At 54.7% G+C, this 18,892-nt stretch overlaps 43 non-coding genes across 43 annotated transcripts; 34 read left to right on the forward strand and 9 right to left on the reverse strand.

The window, feature by feature from the left end:
• The first annotated feature begins 152 nt into the window (after positions 1-152).
• On the forward strand, positions 153-224 carry Trnae-uuc (transfer RNA glutamic acid (anticodon UUC)). The gene has a single exon. It is a non-coding gene; the product is annotated as a tRNA-Glu (tRNA).
• A 198-nt stretch (positions 225-422) lies between these two features.
• Trnai-aau (transfer RNA isoleucine (anticodon AAU)) lies at positions 423-496 on the forward strand. The gene has a single exon. It is a non-coding gene; the product is annotated as a tRNA-Ile (tRNA).
• A 602-nt stretch (positions 497-1,098) lies between these two features.
• Positions 1,099-1,170, reverse strand: Trnag-ucc (transfer RNA glycine (anticodon UCC)). The gene has a single exon. It is a non-coding gene; the product is annotated as a tRNA-Gly (tRNA).
• A 340-nt stretch (positions 1,171-1,510) lies between these two features.
• On the forward strand, positions 1,511-1,581 carry Trnag-gcc (transfer RNA glycine (anticodon GCC)). The gene has a single exon. It is a non-coding gene; the product is annotated as a tRNA-Gly (tRNA).
• Positions 1,582-1,962: 381 nt separating this feature from the next.
• On the forward strand, positions 1,963-2,035 carry Trnam-cau (transfer RNA methionine (anticodon CAU)). Its single transcript has one exon. It is a non-coding gene; the product is annotated as a tRNA-Met (tRNA).
• A 305-nt stretch (positions 2,036-2,340) lies between these two features.
• Trnae-uuc (transfer RNA glutamic acid (anticodon UUC)) lies at positions 2,341-2,412 on the forward strand. Its single transcript has one exon. It is a non-coding gene; the product is annotated as a tRNA-Glu (tRNA).
• A 198-nt stretch (positions 2,413-2,610) lies between these two features.
• On the forward strand, positions 2,611-2,684 carry Trnai-aau (transfer RNA isoleucine (anticodon AAU)). The gene has a single exon. It is a non-coding gene; the product is annotated as a tRNA-Ile (tRNA).
• A 602-nt stretch (positions 2,685-3,286) lies between these two features.
• Trnag-ucc (transfer RNA glycine (anticodon UCC)) lies at positions 3,287-3,358 on the reverse strand. Its single transcript has one exon. It is a non-coding gene; the product is annotated as a tRNA-Gly (tRNA).
• A 340-nt stretch (positions 3,359-3,698) lies between these two features.
• Trnag-gcc (transfer RNA glycine (anticodon GCC)) lies at positions 3,699-3,769 on the forward strand. Its single transcript has one exon. It is a non-coding gene; the product is annotated as a tRNA-Gly (tRNA).
• A 381-nt stretch (positions 3,770-4,150) lies between these two features.
• Positions 4,151-4,223, forward strand: Trnam-cau (transfer RNA methionine (anticodon CAU)). Its single transcript has one exon. It is a non-coding gene; the product is annotated as a tRNA-Met (tRNA).
• A 305-nt stretch (positions 4,224-4,528) lies between these two features.
• Positions 4,529-4,600, forward strand: Trnae-uuc (transfer RNA glutamic acid (anticodon UUC)). The gene has a single exon. It is a non-coding gene; the product is annotated as a tRNA-Glu (tRNA).
• A 198-nt stretch (positions 4,601-4,798) lies between these two features.
• On the forward strand, positions 4,799-4,872 carry Trnai-aau (transfer RNA isoleucine (anticodon AAU)). The gene has a single exon. It is a non-coding gene; the product is annotated as a tRNA-Ile (tRNA).
• Positions 4,873-5,474: 602 nt separating this feature from the next.
• Positions 5,475-5,546, reverse strand: Trnag-ucc (transfer RNA glycine (anticodon UCC)). The gene has a single exon. It is a non-coding gene; the product is annotated as a tRNA-Gly (tRNA).
• Positions 5,547-5,886: 340 nt separating this feature from the next.
• Trnag-gcc (transfer RNA glycine (anticodon GCC)) lies at positions 5,887-5,957 on the forward strand. The gene has a single exon. It is a non-coding gene; the product is annotated as a tRNA-Gly (tRNA).
• A 381-nt stretch (positions 5,958-6,338) lies between these two features.
• Positions 6,339-6,411, forward strand: Trnam-cau (transfer RNA methionine (anticodon CAU)). Its single transcript has one exon. It is a non-coding gene; the product is annotated as a tRNA-Met (tRNA).
• A 305-nt stretch (positions 6,412-6,716) lies between these two features.
• Trnae-uuc (transfer RNA glutamic acid (anticodon UUC)) lies at positions 6,717-6,788 on the forward strand. The gene has a single exon. It is a non-coding gene; the product is annotated as a tRNA-Glu (tRNA).
• A 198-nt stretch (positions 6,789-6,986) lies between these two features.
• On the forward strand, positions 6,987-7,060 carry Trnai-aau (transfer RNA isoleucine (anticodon AAU)). Its single transcript has one exon. It is a non-coding gene; the product is annotated as a tRNA-Ile (tRNA).
• Positions 7,061-7,662: 602 nt separating this feature from the next.
• Trnag-ucc (transfer RNA glycine (anticodon UCC)) lies at positions 7,663-7,734 on the reverse strand. Its single transcript has one exon. It is a non-coding gene; the product is annotated as a tRNA-Gly (tRNA).
• A 340-nt stretch (positions 7,735-8,074) lies between these two features.
• Trnag-gcc (transfer RNA glycine (anticodon GCC)) lies at positions 8,075-8,145 on the forward strand. The gene has a single exon. It is a non-coding gene; the product is annotated as a tRNA-Gly (tRNA).
• Positions 8,146-8,526: 381 nt separating this feature from the next.
• Trnam-cau (transfer RNA methionine (anticodon CAU)) lies at positions 8,527-8,599 on the forward strand. Its single transcript has one exon. It is a non-coding gene; the product is annotated as a tRNA-Met (tRNA).
• A 305-nt stretch (positions 8,600-8,904) lies between these two features.
• Positions 8,905-8,976, forward strand: Trnae-uuc (transfer RNA glutamic acid (anticodon UUC)). The gene has a single exon. It is a non-coding gene; the product is annotated as a tRNA-Glu (tRNA).
• Positions 8,977-9,174: 198 nt separating this feature from the next.
• On the forward strand, positions 9,175-9,248 carry Trnai-aau (transfer RNA isoleucine (anticodon AAU)). Its single transcript has one exon. It is a non-coding gene; the product is annotated as a tRNA-Ile (tRNA).
• Positions 9,249-9,850: 602 nt separating this feature from the next.
• On the reverse strand, positions 9,851-9,922 carry Trnag-ucc (transfer RNA glycine (anticodon UCC)). Its single transcript has one exon. It is a non-coding gene; the product is annotated as a tRNA-Gly (tRNA).
• A 340-nt stretch (positions 9,923-10,262) lies between these two features.
• Trnag-gcc (transfer RNA glycine (anticodon GCC)) lies at positions 10,263-10,333 on the forward strand. The gene has a single exon. It is a non-coding gene; the product is annotated as a tRNA-Gly (tRNA).
• Positions 10,334-10,714: 381 nt separating this feature from the next.
• On the forward strand, positions 10,715-10,787 carry Trnam-cau (transfer RNA methionine (anticodon CAU)). The gene has a single exon. It is a non-coding gene; the product is annotated as a tRNA-Met (tRNA).
• A 305-nt stretch (positions 10,788-11,092) lies between these two features.
• On the forward strand, positions 11,093-11,164 carry Trnae-uuc (transfer RNA glutamic acid (anticodon UUC)). Its single transcript has one exon. It is a non-coding gene; the product is annotated as a tRNA-Glu (tRNA).
• Positions 11,165-11,362: 198 nt separating this feature from the next.
• Positions 11,363-11,436, forward strand: Trnai-aau (transfer RNA isoleucine (anticodon AAU)). Its single transcript has one exon. It is a non-coding gene; the product is annotated as a tRNA-Ile (tRNA).
• A 602-nt stretch (positions 11,437-12,038) lies between these two features.
• Trnag-ucc (transfer RNA glycine (anticodon UCC)) lies at positions 12,039-12,110 on the reverse strand. The gene has a single exon. It is a non-coding gene; the product is annotated as a tRNA-Gly (tRNA).
• A 340-nt stretch (positions 12,111-12,450) lies between these two features.
• On the forward strand, positions 12,451-12,521 carry Trnag-gcc (transfer RNA glycine (anticodon GCC)). Its single transcript has one exon. It is a non-coding gene; the product is annotated as a tRNA-Gly (tRNA).
• Positions 12,522-12,902: 381 nt separating this feature from the next.
• Positions 12,903-12,975, forward strand: Trnam-cau (transfer RNA methionine (anticodon CAU)). The gene has a single exon. It is a non-coding gene; the product is annotated as a tRNA-Met (tRNA).
• Positions 12,976-13,280: 305 nt separating this feature from the next.
• Positions 13,281-13,352, forward strand: Trnae-uuc (transfer RNA glutamic acid (anticodon UUC)). The gene has a single exon. It is a non-coding gene; the product is annotated as a tRNA-Glu (tRNA).
• Positions 13,353-13,550: 198 nt separating this feature from the next.
• Positions 13,551-13,624, forward strand: Trnai-aau (transfer RNA isoleucine (anticodon AAU)). Its single transcript has one exon. It is a non-coding gene; the product is annotated as a tRNA-Ile (tRNA).
• A 602-nt stretch (positions 13,625-14,226) lies between these two features.
• Positions 14,227-14,298, reverse strand: Trnag-ucc (transfer RNA glycine (anticodon UCC)). The gene has a single exon. It is a non-coding gene; the product is annotated as a tRNA-Gly (tRNA).
• Positions 14,299-14,638: 340 nt separating this feature from the next.
• On the forward strand, positions 14,639-14,709 carry Trnag-gcc (transfer RNA glycine (anticodon GCC)). Its single transcript has one exon. It is a non-coding gene; the product is annotated as a tRNA-Gly (tRNA).
• A 381-nt stretch (positions 14,710-15,090) lies between these two features.
• On the forward strand, positions 15,091-15,163 carry Trnam-cau (transfer RNA methionine (anticodon CAU)). Its single transcript has one exon. It is a non-coding gene; the product is annotated as a tRNA-Met (tRNA).
• Positions 15,164-15,468: 305 nt separating this feature from the next.
• Trnae-uuc (transfer RNA glutamic acid (anticodon UUC)) lies at positions 15,469-15,540 on the forward strand. The gene has a single exon. It is a non-coding gene; the product is annotated as a tRNA-Glu (tRNA).
• A 198-nt stretch (positions 15,541-15,738) lies between these two features.
• On the forward strand, positions 15,739-15,812 carry Trnai-aau (transfer RNA isoleucine (anticodon AAU)). Its single transcript has one exon. It is a non-coding gene; the product is annotated as a tRNA-Ile (tRNA).
• A 602-nt stretch (positions 15,813-16,414) lies between these two features.
• On the reverse strand, positions 16,415-16,486 carry Trnag-ucc (transfer RNA glycine (anticodon UCC)). Its single transcript has one exon. It is a non-coding gene; the product is annotated as a tRNA-Gly (tRNA).
• Positions 16,487-16,826: 340 nt separating this feature from the next.
• On the forward strand, positions 16,827-16,897 carry Trnag-gcc (transfer RNA glycine (anticodon GCC)). Its single transcript has one exon. It is a non-coding gene; the product is annotated as a tRNA-Gly (tRNA).
• A 381-nt stretch (positions 16,898-17,278) lies between these two features.
• On the forward strand, positions 17,279-17,351 carry Trnam-cau (transfer RNA methionine (anticodon CAU)). Its single transcript has one exon. It is a non-coding gene; the product is annotated as a tRNA-Met (tRNA).
• A 305-nt stretch (positions 17,352-17,656) lies between these two features.
• Trnae-uuc (transfer RNA glutamic acid (anticodon UUC)) lies at positions 17,657-17,728 on the forward strand. The gene has a single exon. It is a non-coding gene; the product is annotated as a tRNA-Glu (tRNA).
• Positions 17,729-17,926: 198 nt separating this feature from the next.
• Trnai-aau (transfer RNA isoleucine (anticodon AAU)) lies at positions 17,927-18,000 on the forward strand. The gene has a single exon. It is a non-coding gene; the product is annotated as a tRNA-Ile (tRNA).
• Positions 18,001-18,602: 602 nt separating this feature from the next.
• Positions 18,603-18,674, reverse strand: Trnag-ucc (transfer RNA glycine (anticodon UCC)). Its single transcript has one exon. It is a non-coding gene; the product is annotated as a tRNA-Gly (tRNA).
• Positions 18,675-18,892: the final 218 nt, after the last annotated feature.

Here is an 18,892-nt window from a genome sequence, read left to right on the forward strand (position 1 = left end):
ATGAAGCCAAAAACATTGCTCTGAGACGTTTGAGGTGCGCGCCTTGCCAGTCAGTATGCGCAAAGACGCTCGCAAAGAGAGAAGGGCGCCGACGCGGGACACGACACGAAATGCTACAAGCGACCGTCCGATCCGCGTCAGGAACGCCCACATCCGGTGTGGTCTAGTGGCTAGGATACCTGGCTTTCACCCAGGAGGCCCGGGTTCGATTCCCGGTACCGGAACGGAACTTTTTCCACACGAATCGTGACAAGTTTGAGCTGTCCGAGCTGCCGTTTCCCGTCCTGCTCGCAATATATCTACTGTTTCGTGACCGTCAGCAGAGTATAGACGAGGGAAGCAGACATCCGACGACCATAGAAATGGTGTACGGCTTCATGCCATACGTTTGCAGCGTAGGGCTGAGCGAGCGCAACTGTCGAGGCCCGTTAGCTCAGTTGGTTAGAGCGTCGTGCTAATAACGCGAAGGTCGTGGGTTCGATCCCCCCACGGGCCACAACGCTTTTACTACCACGAAAAGGCAGCGCCGATTTCAGCTGGCGAGTGTGATGACCAAAACATCATCACCCTGCGTGGAAGTTGACAGAGGATCCGAACCCGACTTGTCGGGAAGCGCTACAGCATTCACTCGGCAATGGCCATAATATGTTGAATACACTGGTTCTCAACCGATAAAGAGAAGATGAAAGGAAATGTCCGATTGCCGATGCGTAACAACTTTGGCCCTTGTCGGTACTTGGGCGGGAGAGCGCATGGGGACACAGGGTACTGTTGGCAGTTTTACTTCCTATTTTTCTTTCTCCTTTGTTTTCGGAGCTACAGCCCGATTCGGTCAGGGAGACGCCACCGTGAAATGAACGGGCGTGCTGTGTGTACATCGCCTCGCCTCTCCTTACCTCTCTCAGTCGTTTCTCGTGCTTGTCGTTTTGATATAGGCCGATTGGAGAGCGTCAGCTCTCGCGTCAGCTGAGCAAAGTCGAGACAAGTCGAGACAGTCGAGACACACTATAGGCTGGTCTGCAGCGAGTAAGAGGGGGAAAAAACATTAAGTTAAGGGCGCGTGGCGAAAGTACTCATACGTGAAATTAAAAAGCCTGTTGCGGTGGCCGGGAATCGAACCCGGACCAACTGCTTGGAAGGCAACTATGCTGACCATTACACCACCACCGCACAAGCGAGCGCCCCGACGCCGCGCTGTGTCGGCTTCCCGCCTGTCGGCAGCGGCCGAAGGTGATCGTACCTGGCAGGCGCATTTCGAGGTAGGCTAGGGGAGCACATCCAGGCGCGTTCGGACAGCGTATCCGCGCACATTTCGCATCCTTGGCAAGAGTCGGCGCCGGCGACGCAAGAGTACGCAGAGGACCGCGTTCTGGCGGCATTTTTAAGCAGTACAGTGCAGGATTCAGCGTCTGCAGCATCTTCTCGACAGAATGCTACGGCGCTTGACGGCAGTCCCACTTTCCCTTGAGACATCTGCTCGGGAAGCAGCGTGCAGTTACTACCGGCCCGAGCATCGGTGGTTCAGTGGCAGAGTGCTCGCCTGCCACGCGGGCGGCCCGGGTTCGATTCCCGGCCGATGCATCATTTTGCTTTTCCCACGATAATGCTGCCGTGTGGCTTGCGCGCTTGAGATGCACGATCCACATGAATGTATAGCTGGATTCCCTTGAGAAGAACCGAGAACGCAGCACTCGCGGGTCCCCACTAGGACGCTCGCATGGTGTTCTACAGACTAGCGTCGGCCTGGCCTCACAAGTTGCTGTGTCCAGGTGCCTCCGAGGCACTGAACGTTAACGACAAGGAGTGCTGCCTATCGTTTGCAAAAGCTGCAGCAACACCGCAATCAACTGGGCTGGCAATGCACGTGTAGCAACAGAACACGTTATCCAGGAAGTACAGTGTCTTTACGTCTAACATTGGGTGTGGTACTTAGCCAGTTTCCAGGACAAGCGCTTCACCTGTGCCTCGGTAGCGCAGTAGGCAGCGCGTAAGTCTCATAATCTTAAGGTCGTGAGTTCGATCCTCACCCGGGGCATTTAATTTTCTGTGACTGATGGTGATGCTGTTGCTAGGGCACCAACTTATTTCTTGTTTGTTATCCACAACGTTTTCAACGCTTCAGCGGGAAAATGTTTACTCCCTGTCATTGCTACTTACAGCTTCCCTTTTCCTCTTCTCCTAGCACAGCATGAAGCCAAAAACATTGCTCTGAGACGTTTGAGGTGCGCGCCTTGCCAGTCAGTATGCGCAAAGACGCTCGCAAAGAGAGAAGGGCGCCGACGCGGGACACGACACGAAATGCTACAAGCGACCGTCCGATCCGCGTCAGGAACGCCCACATCCGGTGTGGTCTAGTGGCTAGGATACCTGGCTTTCACCCAGGAGGCCCGGGTTCGATTCCCGGTACCGGACCGGAACTTTTTCCACACGAATCGTGACAAGTTTGAGCTGTCCGAGCTGCCGTTTCCCGTCCTGCTCGCAATATATCTACTGTTTCGTGACCGTCAGCAGAGTATAGACGAGGGAAGCAGACATCCGACGACCATAGAAATGGTGTACGGCTTCATGCCATACGTTTGCAGCGTAGGGCTGAGCGAGCGCAACTGTCGAGGCCCGTTAGCTCAGTTGGTTAGAGCGTCGTGCTAATAACGCGAAGGTCGTGGGTTCGATCCCCCCACGGGCCACAACGCTTTTACTACCACGAAAAGGCAGCGCCGATTTCAGCTGGCGAGTGTGATGACCAAAACATCATCACCCTGCGTGGAAGTTGACAGAGGATCCGAACCCGACTTGTCGGGAAGCGCTACAGCATTCACTCGGCAATGGCCATAATATGTTGAATACACTGGTTCTCAACCGATAAAGAGAAGATGAAAGGAAATGTCCGATTGCCGATGCGTAACAACTTTGGCCCTTGTCGGTACTTGGGCGGGAGAGCGCATGGGGACACAGGGTACTGTTGGCAGTTTTACTTCCTATTTTTCTTTCTCCTTTGTTTTCGGAGCTACAGCCCGATTCGGTCAGGGAGACGCCACCGTGAAATGAACGGGCGTGCTGTGTGTACATCGCCTCGCCTCTCCTTACCTCTCTCAGTCGTTTCTCGTGCTTGTCGTTTTGATATAGGCCGATTGGAGAGCGTCAGCTCTCGCGTCAGCTGAGCAAAGTCGAGACAAGTCGAGACAGTCGAGACACACTATAGGCTGGTCTGCAGCGAGTAAGAGGGGGAAAAAACATTAAGTTAAGGGCGCGTGGCGAAAGTACTCATACGTGACATTAAAAAGCCTGTTGCGGTGGCCGGGAATCGAACCCGGACCAACTGCTTGGAAGGCAACTATGCTGACCATTACACCACCACCGCACAAGCGAGCGCCCCGACGCCGCGCTGTGTCGGCTTCCCGCCTGTCGGCAGCGGCCGAAGGTGATCGTACCTGGCAGGCGCATTTCGAGGTAGGCTAGGGGAGCACATCCAGGCGCGTTCGGACAGCGTATCCGCGCACATTTCGCATCCTTGGCAAGAGTCGGCGCCGGCGACGCAAGAGTACGCAGAGGACCGCGTTCTGGCGGCATTTTTAAGCAGTACAGTGCAGGATTCAGCGTCTGCAGCATCTTCTCGACAGAATGCTACGGCGCTTGACGGCAGTCCCACTTTCCCTTGAGACATCTGCTCGGGAAGCAGCGTGCAGTTACTACCGGCCCGAGCATCGGTGGTTCAGTGGCAGAGTGCTCGCCTGCCACGCGGGCGGCCCGGGTTCGATTCCCGGCCGATGCATCATTTTGCTTTTCCCACGATAATGCTGCCGTGTGGCTTGCGCGCTTGAGATGCACGATCCACATGAATGTATAGCTGGATTCCCTTGAGAAGAACCGAGAACGCAGCACTCGCGGGTCCCCACTAGGACGCTCGCATGGTGTTCTACAGACTAGCGTCGGCCTGGCCTCACAAGTTGCTGTGTCCAGGTGCCTCCGAGGCACTGAACGTTAACGACAAGGAGTGCTGCCTATCGTTTGCAAAAGCTGCAGCAACACCGCAATCAACTGGGCTGGCAATGCACGTGTAGCAACAGAACACGTTATCCAGGAAGTACAGTGTCTTTACGTCTAACATTGGGTGTGGTACTTAGCCAGTTTCCAGGACAAGCGCTTCACCTGTGCCTCGGTAGCGCAGTAGGCAGCGCGTAAGTCTCATAATCTTAAGGTCGTGAGTTCGATCCTCACCCGGGGCATTTAATTTTCTGTGACTGATGGTGATGCTGTTGCTAGGGCACCAACTTATTTCTTGTTTGTTATCCACAACGTTTTCAACGCTTCAGCGGGAAAATGTTTACTCCCTGTTATTGCTACTTACAGCTTCCCTTTTCCTCTTCTCCTAGCACAGCATGAAGCCAAAAACATTGCTCTGAGACGTTTGAGGTGCGCGCCTTGCCAGTCAGTATGCGCAAAGACGCTCGCAAAGAGAGAAGGGCGCCGACGCGGGACACGACACGAAATGCTACAAGCGACCGTCGGATCCGCGTCAGGAACGCCCACATCCGGTGTGATCTAGTGGCTAGGATACCTGGCTTTCACCCAGGAGGCCCGGGTTCGATTCCCGGTACCGGAACGGAACTTTTTCCACACGAATCGTGACAAGTTTGAGCTGTCCGAGCTGCCGTTTCCCGTCCTGCTCGCAATATATCTACTGTTTCGTGACCGTCAGCAGAGTATAGACGAGGGAAGCAGACATCCGACGACCATAGAAATGGTGTACGGCTTCATGCCATACGTTTGCAGCGTAGGGCTGAGCGAGCGCAACTGTCGAGGCCCGTTAGCTCAGTTGGTTAGAGCGTCGTGCTAATAACGCGAAGGTCGTGGGTTCGATCCCCCCACGGGCCACAACGCTTTTACTACCACGAAAAGGCAGCGCCGATTTCAGCTGGCGAGTGTGATGACCAAAACATCATCACCCTGCGTGGAAGTTGACAGAGGATCCGAACCCGACTTGTCGGGAAGCGCTACAGCATTCACTCGGCAATGGCCATAATATGTTGAATACACTGGTTCTCAACCGATAAAGAGAAGATGAAAGGAAATGTCCGATTGCCGATGCGTAACAACTTTGGCCCTTGTCGGTACTTGGGCGGGAGAGCGCATGGGGACACAGGGTACTGTTGGCAGTTTTACTTCCTATTTTTCTTTCTCCTTTGTTTTCGGAGCTACAGCCCGATTCGGTCAGGGAGACGCCACCGTGAAATGAACGGGCGTGCTGTGTGTACATCGCCTCGCCTCTCCTTACCTCTCTCAGTCGTTTCTCGTGCTTGTCGTTTTGATATAGGCCGATTGGAGAGCGTCAGCTCTCGCGTCAGCTGAGCAAAGTCGAGACAAGTCGAGACAGTCGAGACACACTATAGGCTGGTCTGCAGCGAGTAAGAGGGGGAAAAAACATTAAGTTAAGGGCGCGTGGCGAAAGTACTCATACGTGAAATTAAAAAGCCTGTTGCGGTGGCCGGGAATCGAACCCGGACCAACTGCTTGGAAGGCAACTATGCTGACCATTACACCACCACCGCACAAGCGAGCGCCCCGACGCCGCGCTGTGTCGGCTTCCCGCCTGTCGGCAGCGGCCGAAGGTGATCGTACCTGGCAGGCGCATTTCGAGGTAGGCTAGGGGAGCACATCCAGGCGCGTTCGGACAGCGTATCCGCGCACATTTCGCATCCTTGGCAAGAGTCGGCGCCGGCGACGCAAGAGTACGCAGAGGACCGCGTTCTGGCGGCATTTTTAAGCAGTACAGTGCAGGATTCAGCGTCTGCAGCATCTTCTCGACAGAATGCTACGGCGCTTGACGGCAGTCCCACTTTCCCTTGAGACATCTGCTCGGGAAGCAGCGTGCAGTTACTACCGGCCCGAGCATCGGTGGTTCAGTGGCAGAGTGCTCGCCTGCCACGCGGGCGGCCCGGGTTCGATTCCCGGCCGATGCATCATTTTGCTTTTCCCACGATAATGCTGCCGTGTGGCTTGCGCGCTTGAGATGCACGATCCACATGAATGTATAGCTGGATTCCCTTGAGAAGAACCGAGAACGCAGCACTCGCGGGTCCCCACTAGGACGCTCGCATGGTGTTCTACAGACTAGCGTCGGCCTGGCCTCACAAGTTGCTGTGTCCAGGTGCCTCCGAGGCACTGAACGTTAACGACAAGGAGTGCTGCCTATCGTTTGCAAAAGCTGCAGCAACACCGCAATCAACTGGGCTGGCAATGCACGTGTAGCAACAGAACACGTTATCCAGGAAGTACAGTGTCTTTACGTCTAACATTGGGTGTGGTACTTAGCCAGTTTCCAGGACAAGCGCTTCACCTGTGCCTCGGTAGCGCAGTAGGCAGCGCGTAAGTCTCATAATCTTAAGGTCGTGAGTTCGATCCTCACCCGGGGCATTTAATTTTCTGTGACTGATGGTGATGCTGTTGCTAGGGCACCAACTTATTTCTTGTTTGTTATCCACAACGTTTTCAACGCTTCAGCGGGAAAATGTTTACTCCCTGTTATTGCTACTTACAGCTTCCCTTTTCCTCTTCTCCTAGCACAGCATGAAGCCAAAAACATTGCTCTGAGACGTTTGAGGTGCGCGCCTTGCCAGTCAGTATGCGCAAAGACGCTCGCAAAGAGAGAAGGGCGCCGACGCGGGACACGACACGAAATGCTACAAGCGACCGTCCGATCCGCGTCAGGAACGCCCACATCCGGTGTGGTCTAGTGGCTAGGATACCTGGCTTTCACCCAGGAGGCCCGGGTTCGATTCCCGGTACCGGAACGGAACTTTTTCCACACGAATCGTGACAAGTTTGAGCTGTCCGAGCTGCCGTTTCCCGTCCTGCTCGCAATATATCTACTGTTTCGTGACCGTCAGCAGAGTATAGACGAGGGAAGCAGACATCCGACGACCATAGAAATGGTGTACGGCTTCATGCCATACGTTTGCAGCGTAGGGCTGAGCGAGCGCAACTGTCGAGGCCCGTTAGCTCAGTTGGTTAGAGCGTCGTGCTAATAACGCGAAGGTCGTGGGTTCGATCCCCCCACGGGCCACAACGCTTTTACTACCACGAAAAGGCAGCGCCGATTTCAGCTGGCGAGTGTGATGACCAAAACATCATCACCCTGCGTGGAAGTTGACAGAGGATCCGAACCCGACTTGTCGGGAAGCGCTACAGCATTCACTCGGCAATGGCCATAATATGTTGAATACACTGGTTCTCAACCGATAAAGAGAAGATGAAAGGAAATGTCCGATTGCCGATGCGTAACAACTTTGGCCCTTGTCGGTACTTGGGCGGGAGAGCGCATGGGGACACAGGGTACTGTTGGCAGTTTTACTTCCTATTTTTCTTTCTCCTTTGTTTTCGGAGCTACAGCCCGATTCGGTCAGGGAGACGCCACCGTGAAATGAACGGGCGTGCTGTGTGTACATCGCCTCGCCTCTCCTTACCTCTCTCAGTCGTTTCTCGTGCTTGTCGTTTTGATATAGGCCGATTGGAGAGCGTCAGCTCTCGCGTCAGCTGAGCAAAGTCGAGACAAGTCGAGACAGTCGAGACACACTATAGGCTGGTCTGCAGCGAGTAAGAGGGGGAAAAAACATTAAGTTAAGGGCGCGTGGCGAAAGTACTCATACGTGAAATTAAAAAGCCTGTTGCGGTGGCCGGGAATCGAACCCGGACCAACTGCTTGGAAGGCAACTATGCTGACCATTACACCACCACCGCACAAGCGAGCGCCCCGACGCCGCGCTGTGTCGGCTTCCCGCCTGTCGGCAGCGGCCGAAGGTGATCGTACCTGGCAGGCGCATTTCGAGGTAGGCTAGGGGAGCACATCCAGGCGCGTTCGGACAGCGTATCCGCGCACATTTCGCATCCTTGGCAAGAGTCGGCGCCGGCGACGCAAGAGTACGCAGAGGACCGCGTTCTGGCGGCATTTTTAAGCAGTACAGTGCAGGATTCAGCGTCTGCAGCATCTTCTCGACAGAATGCTACGGCGCTTGACGGCAGTCCCACTTTCCCTTGAGACATCTGCTCGGGAAGCAGCGTGCAGTTACTACCGGCCCGAGCATCGGTGGTTCAGTGGCAGAGTGCTCGCCTGCCACGCGGGCGGCCCGGGTTCGATTCCCGGCCGATGCATCATTTTGCTTTTCCCACGATAATGCTGCCGTGTGGCTTGCGCGCTTGAGATGCACGATCCACATGAATGTATAGCTGGATTCCCTTGAGAAGAACCGAGAACGCAGCACTCGCGGGTCCCCACTAGGACGCTCGCATGGTGTTCTACAGACTAGCGTCGGCCTGGCCTCACAAGTTGCTGTGTCCAGGTGCCTCCGAGGCACTGAACGTTAACGACAAGGAGTGCTGCCTATCGTTTGCAAAAGCTGCAGCAACACCGCAATCAACTGGGCTGGCAATGCACGTGTAGCAACAGAACACGTTATCCAGGAAGTACAGTGTCTTTACGTCTAACATTGGGTGTGGTACTTAGCCAGTTTCCAGGACAAGCGCTTCACCTGTGCCTCGGTAGCGCAGTAGGCAGCGCGTAAGTCTCATAATCTTAAGGTCGTGAGTTCGATCCTCACCCGGGGCATTTAATTTTCTGTGACTGATGGTGATGCTGTTGCTAGGGCACCAACTTATTTCTTGTTTGTTATCCACAACGTTTTCAACGCTTCAGCGGGAAAATGTTTACTCCCTGTTATTGCTACTTACAGCTTCCCTTTTCCTCTTCTCCTAGCACAGCATGAAGCCAAAAACATTGCTCTGAGACGTTTGAGGTGCGCGCCTTGCCAGTCAGTATGCGCAAAGACGCTCGCAAAGAGAGAAGGGCGCCGACGCGGGACACGACACGAAATGCTACAAGCGACCGTCCGATCCGCGTCAGGAACGCCCACATCCGGTGTGGTCTAGTGGCTAGGATACCTGGCTTTCACCCAGGAGGCCCGGGTTCGATTCCCGGTACCGGAACGGAACTTTTTCCACACGAATCGTGACAAGTTTGAGCTGTCCGAGCTGCCGTTTCCCGTCCTGCTCGCAATATATCTACTGTTTCGTGACCGTCAGCAGAGTATAGACGAGGGAAGCAGACATCCGACGACCATAGAAATGGTGTACGGCTTCATGCCATACGTTTGCAGCGTAGGGCTGAGCGAGCGCAACTGTCGAGGCCCGTTAGCTCAGTTGGTTAGAGCGTCGTGCTAATAACGCGAAGGTCGTGGGTTCGATCCCCCCACGGGCCACAACGCTTTTACTACCACGAAAAGGCAGCGCCGATTTCAGCTGGCGAGTGTGATGACCAAAACATCATCACCCTGCGTGGAAGTTGACAGAGGATCCGAACCCGACTTGTCGGGAAGCGCTACAGCATTCACTCGGCAATGGCCATAATATGTTGAATACACTGGTTCTCAACCGATAAAGAGAAGATGAAAGGAAATGTCCGATTGCCGATGCGTAACAACTTTGGCCCTTGTCGGTACTTGGGCGGGAGAGCGCATGGGGACACAGGGTACTGTTGGCAGTTTTACTTCCTATTTTTCTTTCTCCTTTGTTTTCGGAGCTACAGCCCGATTCGGTCAGGGAGACGCCACCGTGAAATGAACGGGCGTGCTGTGTGTACATCGCCTCGCCTCTCCTTACCTCTCTCAGTCGTTTCTCGTGCTTGTCGTTTTGATATAGGCCGATTGGAGAGCGTCAGCTCTCGCGTCAGCTGAGCAAAGTCGAGACAAGTCGAGACAGTCGAGACACACTATAGGCTGGTCTGCAGCGAGTAAGAGGGGGAAAAAACATTAAGTTAAGGGCGCGTGGCGAAAGTACTCATACGTGAAATTAAAAAGCCTGTTGCGGTGGCCGGGAATCGAACCCGGACCAACTGCTTGGAAGGCAACTATGCTGACCATTACACCACCACCGCACAAGCGAGCGCCCCGACGCCGCGCTGTGTCGGCTTCCCGCCTGTCGGCAGCGGCCGAAGGTGATCGTACCTGGCAGGCGCATTTCGAGGTAGGCTAGGGGAGCACATCCAGGCGCGTTCGGACAGCGTATCCGCGCACATTTCGCATCCTTGGCAAGAGTCGGCGCCGGCGACGCAAGAGTACGCAGAGGACCGCGTTCTGGCGGCATTTTTAAGCAGTACAGTGCAGGATTCAGCGTCTGCAGCATCTTCTCGACAGAATGCTACGGCGCTTGACGGCAGTCCCACTTTCCCTTGAGACATCTGCTCGGGAAGCAGCGTGCAGTTACTACCGGCCCGAGCATCGGTGGTTCAGTGGCAGAGTGCTCGCCTGCCACGCGGGCGGCCCGGGTTCGATTCCCGGCCGATGCATCATTTTGCTTTTCCCACGATAATGCTGCCGTGTGGCTTGCGCGCTTGAGATGCACGATCCACATGAATGTATAGCTGGATTCCCTTGAGAAGAACCGAGAACGCAGCACTCGCGGGTCCCCACTAGGACGCTCGCATGGTGTTCTACAGACTAGCGTCGGCCTGGCCTCACAAGTTGCTGTGTCCAGGTGCCTCCGAGGCACTGAACGTTAACGACAAGGAGTGCTGCCTATCGTTTGCAAAAGCTGCAGCAACACCGCAATCAACTGGGCTGGCAATGCACGTGTAGCAACAGAACACGTTATCCAGGAAGTACAGTGTCTTTACGTCTAACATTGGGTGTGGTACTTAGCCAGTTTCCAGGACAAGCGCTTCACCTGTGCCTCGGTAGCGCAGTAGGCAGCGCGTAAGTCTCATAATCTTAAGGTCGTGAGTTCGATCCTCACCCGGGGCATTTAATTTTCTGTGACTGATGGTGATGCTGTTGCTAGGGCACCAACTTATTTCTTGTTTGTTATCCACAACGTTTTCAACGCTTCAGCGGGAAAATGTTTACTCCCTGTTATTGCTACTTACAGCTTCCCTTTTCCTCTTCTCCTAGCACAGCATGAAGCCAAAAACATTGCTCTGAGACGTTTGAGGTGCGCGCCTTGCCAGTCAGTATGCGCAAAGACGCTCGCAAAGAGAGAAGGGCGCCGACGCGGGACACGACACGAAATGCTACAAGCGACCGTCCGATCCGCGTCAGGAACGCCCACATCCGGTGTGGTCTAGTGGCTAGGATACCTGGCTTTCACCCAGGAGGCCCGGGTTCGATTCCCGGTACCGGACCGGAACTTTTTCCACACGAATCGTGACAAGTTTGAGCTGTCCGAGCTGCCGTTTCCCGTCCTGCTCGCAATATATCTACTGTTTCGTGACCGTCAGCAGAGTATAGACGAGGGAAGCAGACATCCGACGACCATAGAAATGGTGTACGGCTTCATGCCATACGTTTGCAGCGTAGGGCTGAGCGAGCGCAACTGTCGAGGCCCGTTAGCTCAGTTGGTTAGAGCGTCGTGCTAATAACGCGAAGGTCGTGGGTTCGATCCCCCCACGGGCCACAACGCTTTTACTACCACGAAAAGGCAGCGCCGATTTCAGCTGGCGAGTGTGATGACCAAAACATCATCACCCTGCGTGGAAGTTGACAGAGGATCCGAACCCGACTTGTCGGGAAGCGCTACAGCATTCACTCGGCAATGGCCATAATATGTTGAATACACTGGTTCTCAACCGATAAAGAGAAGATGAAAGGAAATGTCCGATTGCCGATGCGTAACAACTTTGGCCCTTGTCGGTACTTGGGCGGGAGAGCGCATGGGGACACAGGGTACTGTTGGCAGTTTTACTTCCTATTTTTCTTTCTCCTTTGTTTTCGGAGCTACAGCCCGATTCGGTCAGGGAGACGCCACCGTGAAATGAACGGGCGTGCTGTGTGTACATCGCCTCGCCTCTCCTTACCTCTCTCAGTCGTTTCTCGTGCTTGTCGTTTTGATATAGGCCGATTGGAGAGCGTCAGCTCTCGCGTCAGCTGAGCAAAGTCGAGACAAGTCGAGACAGTCGAGACACACTATAGGCTGGTCTGCAGCGAGTAAGAGGGGGAAAAAACATTAAGTTAAGGGCGCGTGGCGAAAGTACTCATACGTGAAATTAAAAAGCCTGTTGCGGTGGCCGGGAATCGAACCCGGACCAACTGCTTGGAAGGCAACTATGCTGACCATTACACCACCACCGCACAAGCGAGCGCCCCGACGCCGCGCTGTGTCGGCTTCCCGCCTGTCGGCAGCGGCCGAAGGTGATCGTACCTGGCAGGCGCATTTCGAGGTAGGCTAGGGGAGCACATCCAGGCGCGTTCGGACAGCGTATCCGCGCACATTTCGCATCCTTGGCAAGAGTCGGCGCCGGCGACGCAAGAGTACGCAGAGGACCGCGTTCTGGCGGCATTTTTAAGCAGTACAGTGCAGGATTCAGCGTCTGCAGCATCTTCTCGACAGAATGCTACGGCGCTTGACGGCAGTCCCACTTTCCCTTGAGACATCTGCTCGGGAAGCAGCGTGCAGTTACTACCGGCCCGAGCATCGGTGGTTCAGTGGCAGAGTGCTCGCCTGCCACGCGGGCGGCCCGGGTTCGATTCCCGGCCGATGCATCATTTTGCTTTTCCCACGATAATGCTGCCGTGTGGCTTGCGCGCTTGAGATGCACGATCCACATGAATGTATAGCTGGATTCCCTTGAGAAGAACCGAGAACGCAGCACTCGCGGGTCCCCACTAGGACGCTCGCATGGTGTTCTACAGACTAGCGTCGGCCTGGCCTCACAAGTTGCTGTGTCCAGGTGCCTCCGAGGCACTGAACGTTAACGACAAGGAGTGCTGCCTATCGTTTGCAAAAGCTGCAGCAACACCGCAATCAACTGGGCTGGCAATGCACGTGTAGCAACAGAACACGTTATCCAGGAAGTACAGTGTCTTTACGTCTAACATTGGGTGTGGTACTTAGCCAGTTTCCAGGACAAGCGCTTCACCTGTGCCTCGGTAGCGCAGTAGGCAGCGCGTAAGTCTCATAATCTTAAGGTCGTGAGTTCGATCCTCACCCGGGGCATTTAATTTTCTGTGACTGATGGTGATGCTGTTGCTAGGGCACCAACTTATTTCTTGTTTGTTATCCACAACGTTTTCAACGCTTCAGCGGGAAAATGTTTACTCCCTGTTATTGCTACTTACAGCTTCCCTTTTCCTCTTCTCCTAGCACAGCATGAAGCCAAAAACATTGCTCTGAGACGTTTGAGGTGCGCGCCTTGCCAGTCAGTATGCGCAAAGACGCTCGCAAAGAGAGAAGGGCGCCGACGCGGGACACGACACGAAATGCTACAAGCGACCGTCCGATCCGCGTCAGGAACGCTCACATCCGGTGTGGTCTAGTGGCTAGGATACCTGGCTTTCACCCAGGAGGCCCGGGTTCGATTCCCGGTACCGGAACGGAACTTTTTCCACACGAATCGTGACAAGTTTGAGCTGTCCGAGCTGCCGTTTCCCGTCCTGCTCGCAATATATCTACTGTTTCGTGACCGTCAGCAGAGTATAGACGAGGGAAGCAGACATCCGACGACCATAGAAATGGTGTACGGCTTCATGCCATACGTTTGCAGCGTAGGGCTGAGCGAGCGCAACTGTCGAGGCCCGTTAGCTCAGTTGGTTAGAGCGTCGTGCTAATAACGCGAAGGTCGTGGGTTCGATCCCCCCACGGGCCACAACGCTTTTACTACCACGAAAAGGCAGCGCCGATTTCAGCTGGCGAGTGTGATGACCAAAAGATCATCACCCTGCGTGGAAGTTGACAGAGGATCCGAACCCGACTTGTCGGGAAGCGCTACAGCATTCACTCGGCAATGGCCATAATATGTTGAATACACTGGTTCTCAACCGATAAAGAGAAGATGAAAGGAAATGTCCGATTGCCGATGCGTAACAACTTTGGCCCTTGTCGGTACTTGGGCGGGAGAGCGCATGGGGACACAGGGTACTGTTGGCAGTTTTACTTCCTATTTTTCTTTCTCCTTTGTTTTCGGAGCTACAGCCCGATTCGGTCAGGGAGACGCCACCGTGAAATGAACGGGCGTGCTGTGTGTACATCGCCTCGCCTCTCCTTACCTCTCTCAGTCGTTTCTCGTGCTTGTCGTTTTGATATAGGCCGATTGGAGAGCGTCAGCTCTCGCGTCAGCTGAGCAAAGTCGAGACAAGTCGAGACAGTCGAGACACACTATAGGCTGGTCTGCAGCGAGTAAGAGGGGGAAAAAACATTAAGTTAAGGGCGCGTGGCGAAAGTACTCATACGTGAAATTAAAAAGCCTGTTGCGGTGGCCGGGAATCGAACCCGGACCAACTGCTTGGAAGGCAACTATGCTGACCATTACACCACCACCGCACAAGCGAGCGCCCCGACGCCGCGCTGTGTCGGCTTCCCGCCTGTCGGCAGCGGCCGAAGGTGATCGTACCTGGCAGGCGCATTTCGAGGTAGGCTAGGGGAGCACATCCAGGCGCGTTCGGACAGCGTATCCGCGCACATTTCGCATCCTTGGCAAGAGTCGGCGCCGGCGACGCAAGAGTACGCAGAGGACCGCGTTCTGGCGGCATTTTTAAGCAGTACAGTGCAGGATTCAGCGTCTGCAGCATCTTCTCGACAGAATGCTACGGCGCTTGACGGCAGTCCCACTTTCCCTTGAGACATCTGCTCGGGAAGCAGCGTGCAGTTACTACCGGCCCGAGCATCGGTGGTTCAGTGGCAGAGTGCTCGCCTGCCACGCGGGCGGCCCGGGTTCGATTCCCGGCCGATGCATCATTTTGCTTTTCCCACGATAATGCTGCCGTGTGGCTTGCGCGCTTGAGATGCACGATCCACATGAATGTATAGCTGGATTCCCTTGAGAAGAACCGAGAACGCAGCACTCGCGGGTCCCCACTAGGACGCTCGCATGGTGTTCTACAGACTAGCGTCGGCCTGGCCTCACAAGTTGCTGTGTCCAGGTGCCTCCGAGGCACTGAACGTTAACGACAAGGAGTGCTGCCTATCGTTTGCAAAAGCTGCAGCAACACCGCAATCAACTGGGCTGGCAATGCACGTGTAGCAACAGAACACGTTATCCAGGAAGTACAGTGTCTTTACGTCTAACATTGGGTGTGGTACTTAGCCAGTTTCCAGGACAAGCGCTTCACCTGTGCCTCGGTAGCGCAGTAGGCAGCGCGTAAGTCTCATAATCTTAAGGTCGTGAGTTCGATCCTCACCCGGGGCATTTAATTTTCTGTGACTGATGGTGATGCTGTTGCTAGGGCACCAACTTATTTCTTGTTTGTTATCCACAACGTTTTCAACGCTTCAGCGGGAAAATGTTTACTCCCTGTTATTGCTACTTACAGCTTCCCTTTTCCTCTTCTCCTAGCACAGCATGAAGCCAAAAACATTGCTCTGAGACGTTTGAGGTGCGCGCCTTGCCAGTCAGTATGCGCAAAGACGCTCGCAAAGAGAGAAGGGCGCCGACGCGGGACACGACACGAAATGCTACAAGCGACCGTCCGATCCGCGTCAGGAACGCTCACATCCGGTGTGGTCTAGTGGCTAGGATACCTGGCTTTCACCCAGGAGGCCCGGGTTCGATTCCCGGTACCGGAACGGAACTTTTTCCACACGAATCGTGACAAGTTTGAGCTGTCCGAGCTGCCGTTTCCCGTCCTGCTCGCAATATATCTACTGTTTCGTGACCGTCAGCAGAGTATAGACGAGGGAAGCAGACATCCGACGACCATAGAAATGGTGTACGGCTTCATGCCATACGTTTGCAGCGTAGGGCTGAGCGAGCGCAACTGTCGAGGCCCGTTAGCTCAGTTGGTTAGAGCGTCGTGCTAATAACGCGAAGGTCGTGGGTTCGATCCCCCCACGGGCCACAACGCTTTTACTACCACGAAAAGGCAGCGCCGATTTCAGCTGGCGAGTGTGATGACCAAAAGATCATCACCCTGCGTGGAAGTTGACAGAGGATCCGAACCCGACTTGTCGGGAAGCGCTACAGCATTCACTCGGCAATGGCCATAATATGTTGAATACACTGGTTCTCAACCGATAAAGAGAAGATGAAAGGAAATGTCCGATTGCCGATGCGTAACAACTTTGGCCCTTGTCGGTACTTGGGCGGGAGAGCGCATGGGGACACAGGGTACTGTTGGCAGTTTTACTTCCTATTTTTCTTTCTCCTTTGTTTTCGGAGCTACAGCCCGATTCGGTCAGGGAGACGCCACCGTGAAATGAACGGGCGTGCTGTGTGTACATCGCCTCGCCTCTCCTTACCTCTCTCAGTCGTTTCTCGTGCTTGTCGTTTTGATATAGGCCGATTGGAGAGCGTCAGCTCTCGCGTCAGCTGAGCAAAGTCGAGACAAGTCGAGACAGTCGAGACACACTATAGGCTGGTCTGCAGCGAGTAAGAGGGGGAAAAAACATTAAGTTAAGGGCGCGTGGCGAAAGTACTCATACGTGAAATTAAAAAGCCTGTTGCGGTGGCCGGGAATCGAACCCGGACCAACTGCTTGGAAGGCAACTATGCTGACCATTACACCACCACCGCACAAGCGAGCGCCCCGACGCCGCGCTGTGTCGGCTTCCCGCCTGTCGGCAGCGGCCGAAGGTGATCGTACCTGGCAGGCGCATTTCGAGGTAGGCTAGGGGAGCACATCCAGGCGCGTTCGGACAGCGTATCCGCGCACATTTCGCATCCTTGGCAAGAGTCGGCGCCGGCGACGCAAGAGTACGCAGAGGACCGCGTTCTGGCGGCATTTTTAAGCAGTACAGTGCAGGATTCAGCGTCTGCAGCATCTTCTCGACAGAATGCTACGGCGCTTGACGGCAGTCCCACTTTCCCTTGAGACATCTGCTCGGGAAGCAGCGTGCAGTTACTACCGGCCCGAGCATCGGTGGTTCAGTGGCAGAGTGCTCGCCTGCCACGCGGGCGGCCCGGGTTCGATTCCCGGCCGATGCATCATTTTGCTTTTCCCACGATAATGCTGCCGTGTGGCTTGCGCGCTTGAGATGCACGATCCACATGAATGTATAGCTGGATTCCCTTGAGAAGAACCGAGAACGCAGCACTCGCGGGTCCCCACTAGGACGCTCGCATGGTGTTCTACAGACTAGCGTCGGCCTGGCCTCACAAGTTGCTGTGTCCAGGTGCCTCCGAGGCACTGAACGTTAACGACAAGGAGTGCTGCCTATCGTTTGCAAAAGCTGCAGCAACACCGCAATCAACTGGGCTGGCAATGCACGTGTAGCAACAGAACACGTTATCCAGGAAGTACAGTGTCTTTACGTCTAACATTGGGTGTGGTACTTAGCCAGTTTCCAGGACAAGCGCTTCACCTGTGCCTCGGTAGCGCAGTAGGCAGCGCGTAAGTCTCATAATCTTAAGGTCGTGAGTTCGATCCTCACCCGGGGCATTTAATTTTCTGTGACTGATGGTGATGCTGTTGCTAGGGCACCAACTTATTTCTTGTTTGTTATCCACAACGTTTTCAACGCTTCAGCGGGAAAATGTTTACTCCCTGTTATTGCTACTTACAGCTTCCCTTTTCCTCTTCTCCTAGCACAGCATGAAGCCAAAAACATTGCTCTGAGACGTTTGAGGTGCGCGCCTTGCCAGTCAGTATGCGCAAAGACGCTCGCAAAGAGAGAAGGGCGCCGACGCGGGACACGACACGAAATGCTACAAGCGACCGTCCGATCCGCGTCAGGAACGCCCACATCCGGTGTGGTCTAGTGGCTAGGATACCTGGCTTTCACCCAGGAGGCCCGGGTTCGATTCCCGGTACCGGAACGGAACTTTTTCCACACGAATCGTGACAAGTTTGAGCTGTCCGAGCTGCCGTTTCCCGTCCTGCTCGCAATATATCTACTGTTTCGTGACCGTCAGCAGAGTATAGACGAGGGAAGCAGACATCCGACGACCATAGAAATGGTGTACGGCTTCATGCCATACGTTTGCAGCGTAGGGCTGAGCGAGCGCAACTGTCGAGGCCCGTTAGCTCAGTTGGTTAGAGCGTCGTGCTAATAACGCGAAGGTCGTGGGTTCGATCCCCCCACGGGCCACAACGCTTTTACTACCACGAAAAGGCAGCGCCGATTTCAGCTGGCGAGTGTGATGACCAAAACATCATCACCCTGCGTGGAAGTTGACAGAGGATCCGAACCCGACTTGTCGGGAAGCGCTACAGCATTCACTCGGCAATGGCCATAATATGTTGAATACACTGGTTCTCAACCGATAAAGAGAAGATGAAAGGAAATGTCCGATTGCCGATGCGTAACAACTTTGGCCCTTGTCGGTACTTGGGCGGGAGAGCGCATGGGGACACAGGGTACTGTTGGCAGTTTTACTTCCTATTTTTCTTTCTCCTTTGTTTTCGGAGCTACAGCCCGATTCGGTCAGGGAGACGCCACCGTGAAATGAACGGGCGTGCTGTGTGTACATCGCCTCGCCTCTCCTTACCTCTCTCAGTCGTTTCTCGTGCTTGTCGTTTTGATATAGGCCGATTGGAGAGCGTCAGCTCTCGCGTCAGCTGAGCAAAGTCGAGACAAGTCGAGACAGTCGAGACACACTATAGGCTGGTCTGCAGCGAGTAAGAGGGGGAAAAAACATTAAGTTAAGGGCGCGTGGCGAAAGTACTCATACGTGAAATTAAAAAGCCTGTTGCGGTGGCCGGGAATCGAACCCGGACCAACTGCTTGGAAGGCAACTATGCTGACCATTACACCACCACCGCACAAGCGAGCGCCCCGACGCCGCGCTGTGTCGGCTTCCCGCCTGTCGGCAGCGGCCGAAGGTGATCGTACCTGGCAGGCGCATTTCGAGGTAGGCTAGGGGAGCACATCCAGGCGCGTTCGGACAGCGTATCCGCGCACATTTCGCATCCTTGGCAAGAGTCGGCGCCGGCGACGCAAGAGTACGCAGAGGACCGCGTTCTGGCGGCATTTTTAAGCA

This window comes from Schistocerca nitens, unplaced genomic scaffold (assembly GCF_023898315.1).
Source record: "Schistocerca nitens isolate TAMUIC-IGC-003100 unplaced genomic scaffold, iqSchNite1.1 HiC_scaffold_247, whole genome shotgun sequence".
Lineage (NCBI taxonomy): Eukaryota > Metazoa > Arthropoda > Insecta > Orthoptera > Acrididae > Schistocerca > Schistocerca nitens.